At 35.6% G+C, this 10,851-nt stretch overlaps 1 pseudogene; it reads left to right on the forward strand.

Moving 5' to 3' along the window:
* Window positions 1–2,834: 2,834 nt before the first annotated feature.
* Window positions 2,835–4,564, forward strand: LOC108527350 (cell division cycle 7-related protein kinase pseudogene; annotated as a pseudogene).
* The last annotated feature ends 6,287 nt before the right edge of the window (window positions 4,565–10,851 follow it).

Consider the following 10,851-nt stretch of genomic DNA (forward strand, 5'->3'; position numbering starts at 1 on the left):
TGGGAAAGGATTTAGTCTTTTACCATTAAGTACAATGTTAGCTATAGGTGTTTCTTTCATAGATGCCTTCCAGGAAGTTTAAGAGATATGCTTATATGCATATATTTCTGAAGTTTTTGTTGTTATTTGTTTTAATCAGGGTTGGATGGTGGATTTCTCTAAATCCTTTAATTCTTGAGATGATCTTTTTGTTCTTTTTATTCTATTTACACTATGAATTTCATTGATTTTTTTTCCTTTTTTCTTTTTTTTCTTTTGAGATAGAATTTTGCTCAGTCACCCAGGCTGGAGTGCAATGGTGCAATCTCGGCTCATGCAACCTCTGCCTCCCGCATTCAAGCGATTATCCTGTGTCAGCCTCCCGAGTAGCTGGGATTACAGGTACCTGCCATCATGACTGGCTAATTTTTATATTTTTGTAGAGACAGAGTTTCACCATGTTGGACAGGCCGGTCTTGAACTCTTGACTTCAGGTGATCCGCCTGCCTCAGCCTCCCTAAGTGCTGAGATTATGGGCATGAGCCACCACACCTGGCCTCATCGATTTTTTTCTAAACATTTTCTTTACATTTTCAGTATATTGAGGTATAATTGACAAGTACAAATTGTGTATATTTAAGATACATAACCTAATGTTTTGATATACATATGCAATATGAAATGATCACCATAATCAAGCCAGTTAACATATCACATAGTTGCCATTTTCTCTCTTTGGGTGTGTGTGTGCATGGTAAGAACCACGATTTGATAAGCTCTACACCTCTTAGCAAATTTCAAGTATTGCTAACTTAGTGACCATGATGTACACTAAATACCAGAACTCATTTGTCTTGCATAACTGAAACTTTGTATCCTTTGATCAATATCTCCCCATTTCCTCCTTGCCATCCATTGCAACAACCATTCTTACTCTCTGCTTCTATGAGTTTGACTATTTTCCCTTCCACAGATCATGAGATAATACCGGATTTGTCTTTTGTGTCTGGCTTATTTCACTTGGTATAATATCTTCTAGATTCATCCACATTGTTACAAATGACAGGATTTTCTTTATAAAGGTCAAATAATATTCCTTCCTATATTTAAAATAATATTTTATTTTCCATTCATCCATTAATGATCATTTAGGTTTTTTCCACGTAATTCTTCTTGGGAATAATAGTGCAATGAACATGAGAGTTTTATTTAGAAATATTTTATTTTGTGTTCAAATATTGTGGATTATCCAGATTTCTTTCTTTTGTTGAGTTCTAATTCAATTTCATAGTTGACAGGAAACATAATTCAAATGATTAGAATTACATTTGTTGATTCTGCTTCCAAATTTCCTTTGGACCTAAGCTGTCACATCAATTCTTGCCAGAGTTTCCAGCCTACTGACTTGCCCTGAAGATGGAGAACTTGAAGCATCTACGACCTTATAATCCAATTCCTCATAATCTCTCTCTCTCTCTTTCTCTCTATCCTCTCCCACTTTATGTGCACACATACACACAAATACACACACATTCTAGCTCTATTGATTCTGTTTCTCTGGACAGCCTTGACTAAAACAGATTTTGGTTTTATTGCCTAGAATATTGGCTATCTTAGAACATATTCAACATAGACTTGAATAGAATGTGTATTTTTCCGTTTTTGCAAAGGTTGTTGATAATTGTCAACTAGTCATGTTGGTTAATATTGCTGTTCAAGTCTGTATTCTTATTTGTTTTCTCTCTTATTGTATCCATTACTGAGAAAATGGTACTGAAGTATTCAAATACAATTGTGGATTCATTTGCTTCTTATTGCTATTTTTATCAGATTTCAATTCCTATATTTTGAACTATATTATTAGATGAATACACATTTAGGGTTAAATTCTCATGACAAATCGATTCCTTTATTACTTTAAAAAATGGCCCACTACATTCCTGGCAGTATTCTTTTCTCTGAAAACTACTTTGTTTCATATTAATATAGAAATTCTAGATTGCTTTTCATTAGTGTTGAAATGGGATACATTTTCAATCTTTCTGTTTTAAACTTCTTTTGTCTTTATATTTAAGGTTGGTTTTCTGCAAGAATAATATAGTTGGAGTTTACTTTTCATATAATGTGAATGACTCTGCTATTAATTTGATGTTTAGATAATTTTTAATCAATGCATTCATTGATATTTGATCTAGATATACCATTTTGCTGTATTTTTTCCCATTTATTATTTCCTTTTTTGTTTCCTTCGTTCCTTTATTTCCTAAAAAAACAAGTATTTTTTATTATTACATATATCTCCCTTTTTACTTATTAGCTATTACTTTTTGTTTTGTTCTTTCAGTGGTTACTTTGGGGTTTATATAGTACATATGCATATTTATCACAGTCTATTTTCAGGCAATAGTGTACTTCCTTACACACTGCATTAGAATACCACAGTGATATATATTTGTTTCTCCTTCCCAAAACTTTCTTCTGTTGTCATAACATTTCCATACAGGCCATATATTTTAAAGTGCATTCCTTTTTTATTTCCTTTAAATGATTAATTATACTTAAAAACTTTTAAAATTTAGAAATAATGTTTGTATTTATACATGTAATGATCATTTCCAGTGTTATTTATTTTGTTGTTTAAATGCAGATTTCTATTTGATATAATTTTTTTTTTTTTTAAGGACTCCCTATAGTATTTACTTTAGCATAGGTAACTGGTAATAAAAATCTCTAACTTGAGGTGGGGAGCTCTTGGAGACGGCGACCCAGGCACCTGGGGAGCCACAGAAGTCGTACTCCCTTAAACCCTGCTTTGCTTCCCCTGTGAATATAACCCCTTAGCTGGCATTTTGCATCCCAATTGTCTTCTGATGGAGGCGTCTTTGGGGATTCAAATGAATGAGTCAATGGCTTTTTCTCCCCATCATGACGGGTTTCAGGTTGAAGGCTCTTTAAAAAAAAAAACACAGAATTTTAAACTTGCAGGTGTTATAAAAGATATTGAGAAGCCTGTACCACAGCTTGGTACTGTGTTTAAGATTAAGGACAAAATTGAAGAAGGCACTTTCAGCTCTGTTATTTGGCCACAGCACAGTTACAAGTAGGACCTGAAGAGAAAATTGCTCTGAAACACTTGATTTCAACAAGTCATCCTGTAAGAATTACAGCTGAACTTCTGTGCCTAACAGTGGCTGGGGGGCAAGATAATGTCATGGGAGTTAAATACTTCTTTAGGAAGAATGATCATGTAGTTATTGCTATGCCATATCTGGAGCATGAGTCGTTTTTGGCCATTTTGAATTCTCTTTCCTTTCAAGAAGTACGGGAATATATGTTTAATCTGTTCAAAGCTTTGAAACACATCCATCAGTTTGGTGGTGTTCACCATGATGTTAAGCCCAGCAATTTTTTATATAATAGGCGCTTGAAAAAGTATGCCTTGGTAGACTTTGGTTTGGCCCAAGGAACCCATGATATGAAAATAGAGCTTTTCAAATTTGTCCAGTCTGAAGCTCAGTAGGAAAGGTGTTCACAAAACAAATCCCACATAATCACAGGAAACAGGATTCCGTTGAGTGGCCCGGTACCTAAGGAGCTGGATCAGCAGTCCACCACAAAAGCTTCAGTTAAAAGACCCTACACAAATGCACAAATTCAGATTAAAGAAGGAAAAGATGGAAAGGAAGGATCTGAAGGCCTTTCTGTCAAGCGCTCTGTTTTTGGAGAAAGAAATTTCAATATACACAGCTCCATTTCACATGAGAGCCCTGCAGTGAAACTGATGAAGCAGTCAAAGACTGTAGATGTACTGTCTAGAAAGTTAGCAACAAAAAAGAAGGCTATTTCTGCAAAAGTTATGAATAGTGATGTGATGAGGAAAGCTGCCAGTTCTTGCCCGGCTAGCCTGACCTATGACTGCTATGCAACAGATAAAGTTTGGAGCATTCGCCTTTCAAGGCATCAGCAGGTTGCCCCTAGGGCAAGTACACCAGGATTCGGAGCACCAGAGGTCTTGACAAAGTGCCCTAATCAAACTACAGCAATTGACATGTGATCTGCAGGTGTCATATTTCTTTCTATGCTTAGTGGACGATACCCATTTTATAAAGCAAGTGATGATTTAACTGCTTTGGCCCAAATTATGACAATTTGGGGATCCAGAGAAACTATCCAAGCTGCTAAAACTTTTGGAAAATCAATATTATGTAGGAAAGAAGTTTCAGCACAGGACTTGAGAAAACTCTGTGAGAGACTCAGGGGTATGGATTCTAACACTCCCAAGCTAACAAGTGATATACAAGGGTCTGCTTCTCATCAACCAGCTATTTCAGAGAAGACTGACCATAAAGCTTCTCGCCTCATACAAACACCTCCAAGGCAATACTCAGGGAATTTATTTAAAAAGGGGGATAGTCACAGCTGTGGGTGTTGTTTTGATGAGTGTACTACCAATTTAGAAGGCTGGAATGAGGTACCTGATGAAGCTTATGACCTGCTTGATAAACTTCTAGATCTAAATCCAGCTTCAAGAATAGCAGCAGAAGAAGTTTTATTGCATCCATTTTTTAAAGATATGAGCTTGTGATGATGGGTCTTCATTTAATGTTTACTGTTATGAGGTAGAATAAAAAGGAATACTTTGTAATAGCCATAAGTTCTGTTTAGAGACCAGAGAAGGATTAATAATTTATTTTAATGTTTGGTGACATGCTCTAAAATATAGATTAAGAATACTTAAAATGCCTGGGATAGTTGTTGGGACTAACAACATGATCTTCTTTGAATTAAACCTACCTAAGTAGATTTTAGGTGGGTTCCTATTAGGTCAGATTTTTAGTTTCCCTAATTACCTTTCATTGACATATGCAGAAAAAGGAACAGTTTTAGCTTTAATTAATTAAAATTAACTGATGTGATGAGGATTAAATGAATCAAAAGACTTAATTTGTAAATTTTTTTAGAGTTATGAGCTATGTATACTTTGGAGAAACTCAACCTGGTGCTGGTGCTCTAACAATGTTGTAAGTAAAGAAGATAATTTCCTTTCTAGAGGTACATATTATGCCTTTTATGAACACTAAAACGATGAGGAAATGTTGGTCATGGAGCAAAGTATCACTTAAAATTGAATTTATCCATTTTTTAAAAACACTTTATGAAAGCATTTTAGTGTGAATTGCCATTTTTTCTTAATGGCTTCTCTATTTTATTCCTTCTCTGCCTCTACCAAAAACATTCTCCTCGGAAATTATATGGTGCTGACCACAAAGTTTCTGGATGTTTTATTAATTATTGCATGTGTTTACAGTTGGGAACTTAAAATAATATATACGCTGGTTGATAAAGGGAAGCTGCAGGACCAAGGTGAAGATTGATAGTTCAAATGCTTTTCTTTTTTGAGTTGTATGATTTTTCACACCATCTTAGACATAATTAGGTAACTACTGAAAGGAAACGTGAATGCAGAGTTGACAGTATTATTGGAGATTTTTCCTCTGCATAGAGCCATCCAGATCTCTGTATCCTGTTTTGACTAAGTCTTAGGTGGGTTGGGAAGAGAGACAATGAAGTAGGCAAAGAGAAAAGGACTCAAGATAGAGGTTTATATTCAGAAATGATCTATATCAATGACAGCATATCAAACTTTCTATGGGAAAAAGTCTGGTGGTTGGGTCAACTGACAGATTTCCTATTTAGTAGTCATAAAATACAGAAATAGTTGAGGGACATATATTCATTTTGTTATTTTGAGCATTGATAGGTCAGTATATCTACCTAATCTGTTTGATAATTGTAGGCTATATCTATATAAACCATTACCATTGATCTGTTCTGTCTTATGCCATAATCTTAAAAAACATTGAATGCTCTTGAATTTGTATATTTAATAAAGTTATCTTTTTATATTTTAAAAAAATCTCTAACTTTTCATAAGCCTGAAAAGTATTTGTTTTACATTTCTTTTGAAAGACATGTGATTGAGGATAGAATTCCAGCATGACATTTGTTTTCTTCAATACTTAAAAGATGTTGCTCCACTGTCTTCTGAGCTGAATTGTTTGTGATGAGAAGTCTGCTTTTATTCTAATTTTCATACCCCTCAGTATAAGTGTCTTTTTAAAACTCTGACTGTTATGAACATTTTCTCTGTATCATGTGTTTTAAGCAATTAAATTTTGATGTACTTTAGTGTAGTTTTAATTTTCCAAACTTTCTCCCCCTGGGGCTAATAGTTTCTGAGAAGTTAAAAAAACATTTCTTCTAATATTTACATCCCCTCCTTTGGAGATTCCAATTACAAAGAGTTGTCCTCTTGAATTGTCCACAATTTAGTTATTCTCTGTTCATTTTATACAATTTGTTTTTATTATTTATTCCTATGCCTTCAAGTCCTTTTGCAAGGCTATGGCAGATTCCCCTTAATGATGCTGCCCTACTGCCCATTGTTTCTTGCTGAGTCAGGGGATGGACTCCGTGGGAAGGGGAGTGTGTCCACTGGTCTCTTATATCTTGTATCTATCAGGCTTCCTGATGCAACCCCCTGGCCAGCATGGTGCCAAGCTTGCCTGATAATGTCAGTGGAACTTCTTTTTTTTTTTTAATCCAGGAGAAGAATAAAACTACTGACCCACCTTATTTTGCTATACAGGAGGTCAGGAAATCCTGGGTCTAAGTCATATTTGTTGGATATGAGACTGTCTGCTGTTGCTGTGCTTCTCCAATCCTGGAGTCCCAAACATGTTCAGCTTCTTTTTTATCATCGTTCAATGTTCTTTGGTTGCCTCTTCTTTATTTCCAGGGTTTTAGTTGTGAGGAGGAGAATGGAGAAACAATTCTGCCCCATCTTGCCTGTGTTTGAGGCTCTCTGCACAATTATTTTCATCTGCAAAAGGGGCATAATAACAGAACATATCTCATGAAGTTACAGAAACAGTGCTATTTCTGGTGCCTTTTCTTATTGTTAACATTTATTTTAAGTTCAGGGGTACATCTGCAGGATGTGCAGGTTTGTTACATAAGTAAATGTGTGTCATGGGGGTTTATTGTACCAATTATTTCATTACCCAGATGTTAAGCTTAGTACCCATTAGTTATTTTTCGTGATTATCTCCCTCCTCCCACCCTCCACTCTCTGATAGGCCCCAGTGTGTGCTGTTCTCCTCTGTGTGTCCATGAGTTCTCATCGTTTAGCTCCCACTGCATATGGTATTTGGTTTTCTGTTCCTGTGTTAGTCTGCTAAGGATAATGGCCTCCAGCTCCATCCGTGTCCCTGCAAAGGACATGATCTTGTTCATGTTTTATGGTTGCATACTATTCCATGGTGTGTATGGACCACATTTTCTTGACCCAGATGATCATTGAAGGGCATTTGGATTGATTCCAGGTCTTTCCTATTGTGAATAGTTGCAACCAACATATGTGTCCATGTGTCTTTATAATAGAAAGATTTCTGTTCCCTTGGATATATACCCAGTAATGCGATTGCTGATTTGAAAGATATTTCTGTCTTTAGGTTTTTGAGGAACTGTCACACTGTCTTCTACAATGGTTGACCTAATTTACACTTCCACCAACAGTGTAAAAGTGTTCCTTTTTCTCCACAACTTCACCAGCATCTGTTTTTGTTTGTTTGTTTGTTTTGACTTTTAATAATAACTATTCTGACTGGTGTGAGAAGGCATCTCATGGTGGTTTTGACTTGCATTTCTCTAACGATCAGTGATGTTGAACTTTATATGCTTGGTGGCTGCTTTTGAGAAGTGTCTGTTTGTGTTCTTTGCACCTTTTCTATAGTCATTGTTCATTACTGCTTTTGTCACCACTTCTTACCTGTTCACATGTGCCACTCTGTCTTTATTTTCAGGTACTTAACATCCTCTAGCTAATCTACTATATACCATTCCATGTTATTCTGAAACCATGCTGCCATTTTTCTCTCACTGTTAACCTACTTTAGACTATATTGACAGTATTGGATTAGGACTAGAAGCATAAAGATTGAGGGAGATGGAGAAAGCAAATTTGCCCTTTGCTACCTTCTCTGTTATGAAGCATCTGTGATTTCTAAACTATTGTTTTGTTGTCTTAACCACATTTCTTCTGCTACCTTGTACCATTCACGTGACTGAGGACACTAGGAGGTAGATGGAAATTTTGGTCCGATAAAACCAATACAGTTTTTTGCTCATTCTCATGAGTCTTTCTCTTATATTGTGTTCTGTTCTTCCCTCTCTCCTCTCTTCTTTTTTTTTCCTCTCTCCCTTTTTTATTCTTTTAAAGTCTAGTTGTTCTTTGGGGCTTACAACAGAAATTCAAAAAAGCCAGCTGCCAATATAATAAGTAATGATTTTCTACTCAGAAATTTATTTTTCGTGAACAAATTTTGCTCAGTTATTTTAAATTCAAATAAACAATTCATAAGCCATATTTGAACTAGTAATGATTTGCCATTCATTAAGCCTCAAGAAAGAGATAAAAATGAATCCTAATATAATTATGTGGCAGAGAGGGAATTGTGTCAGACATTAAAGATGTCCTGATACCCTGTCACTTGATATTGGTTTCCTGTCTCAAGTTCTCTGAGGTGTGTAATACATTCTGATGGGCAGATGGAGGTGAGAGTTTGATATAATGACACAGCACTTATAACCCAGCAGACTCCAAGATTAATGGCACATTATGTTTAGTGCATGCAGAAACCATTCATCGTGTACTTATCTGATTTCAGAAAGAGAATAAAATGAAGGTTCCTCAGGAATTATTTTTAAATTAGTGGAATATATCATTTTTCTAAATAATTACTGGTGCAATAGGACAATTAAGACACTGGTAGCAGCGGGACGCGGTGGCTCACGCCTGTAATCCTAGCACCTTGGGAGGCCAAGGCAGGCGGATCACTAGGTCAGGAGATTGAGACCATCCTGGCTAACACAGTGAAACCCCATCTCTACTTAAAATACAAAAAATTAGCCAGGTGTGGTGCTAGGCGCCTGTAGTCCCACTACTGAGGAGGCTGAGGCAGGAGAATGGCGTGAACCTCGGAGGTGGAGCTTGCAGTGAGCTGAGATCGCACCACTGCACTCTAGCCTGAGTGACAGAGGGAGAGACTCCATCCCCCCCAAACAAAACAAAACAAACAAAACAAAACAAACAAAAACACTAGTAGCGAAATCTCTATATTGATTCTTACAATTAATGATCGATGTACTTATCCCTGAGATAGAAGAAAGGTAAAATAATATACCATATTTTAAATGTGTATTAAATATTAAGGTTTCTACCAGGACTTACTATATTTAACATTTTATTTAGCTCCTACAACAAAGCAAGATAGGAGGTATTGTATTAGCTTAGCTAAAAAAGAAAATTAGCTTAACTACTCATGTAGTGAAGTACATTTTTCAAGGTAACCCAGTTACTGAAATAACATATTTAATTTATAACTAGTGAAGTCGGCAATTAAAAGTCATGACATATGAGTCGTGATGGATAATCAGTCTGTGGAAAGAATGTATACAAAATAATCTAGGCTGTTTTATAAAACTGTAAAACCAAAAATTCAAGCAAAATAAACTTTACATCAATATGAAGAAGCTTTCCTTGATCAAATATGGAATAACATAAGCATTACAAGAATAAAGAATATAATTTAGGAAAACACTATATATAGAAATGTCTGTTTTCAAGACAGATGGACTAATGTACTGGATTTATTCTTGTATTTGATGTAAAATAATAACAGTAATTATAGCAACAACCATAATATGTATACAATCTGAAACAATGGTATTCAGGCATTAAACATCAGGCAGAAAAGGACAGTTATCTACGAGAGTCCAGAAAGCAAATGAGGGAAACCTAATGATGGTCCCAGCTTACTATCCAGAAAGAGTGTCCAGGCCATCTCACAAAGAGACAAAAACCAGGCAGGGGTGCCAGAGGTACTTTGAACTGAGAAGATATAGGTGGAGGCATGGTAAGGGTAAGGTTGATAGAATTAACAAAGCAGAGTCAAAAGATGGAACCTGCCAAGATAGAGCACTGCAGAGCTCTACAGAATTTCTTTCAAGTCTTCAGTTGAGTACTGATCAGTGTGTGCATATGAAAAAAGTCACCCGGGGTCTGAGAAAAAACTACCTTAACAAATTACAAGGGAAAATCTGTAGAGTTCACAAAGAACTGGAAATAGTGAGTGTCCCTATTAGCTACAATGTGTAAAAAAAACTACCAAAGGCCAAGAAAAGAATGAAAGAGACACATGTCTAGTGAGGAAATACAGGGCCAGGAAGAGTTCATGTTTCCAACAGCAGCATCAGATAAAGTACCTGGAAGGTGATCACTCCAATGGTGAGTTACAATTAGTCCTACACTAATGCAGTGCTGGTCTTTCCCAACAAAACTCAAAAGCAAGCATTAAAAGGATGAAACTATCTTCAAATAAGTTAATCAAGTTCTAGAATAAGGGTTCATAATATTTATAGAATTTTAAAAAATACTACATGTTCTCACTCATAAGTGGGAACTAAATGATGAGAACACATGGACACATAGAGGGAAACAACACACAGTTGGGCTTTTCTGAGGGTGGGAGGAGGGAGAGGATCAGGAAAAATACATAATGGGTACTAGGCTTAATACCTGGGTGATGAAATAATCTATACAAAAAACTCCCATGACACAAGTTTACCTATGTAACAAACTTGTACTTGTACCCATAGAGCTTAAAATAAAAGTTAAAAATTAATTAAAATACCTTCTTTGGCTGAAAAAAAAAATCTTCTATACAAAGAGGTATATTCACAATATCACCAACTGGGAAACAATTACCAGTACTACAAAAAAAAAAAAAAAAAAAAAAAAAAAAAAAAAAA

Source organism: Rhinopithecus bieti, unplaced genomic scaffold, assembly GCF_001698545.2.
Source record: "Rhinopithecus bieti isolate Rb0 unplaced genomic scaffold, ASM169854v2 scaffold_3527, whole genome shotgun sequence".
Classification (NCBI taxonomy): domain Eukaryota; kingdom Metazoa; phylum Chordata; class Mammalia; order Primates; family Cercopithecidae; genus Rhinopithecus; species Rhinopithecus bieti.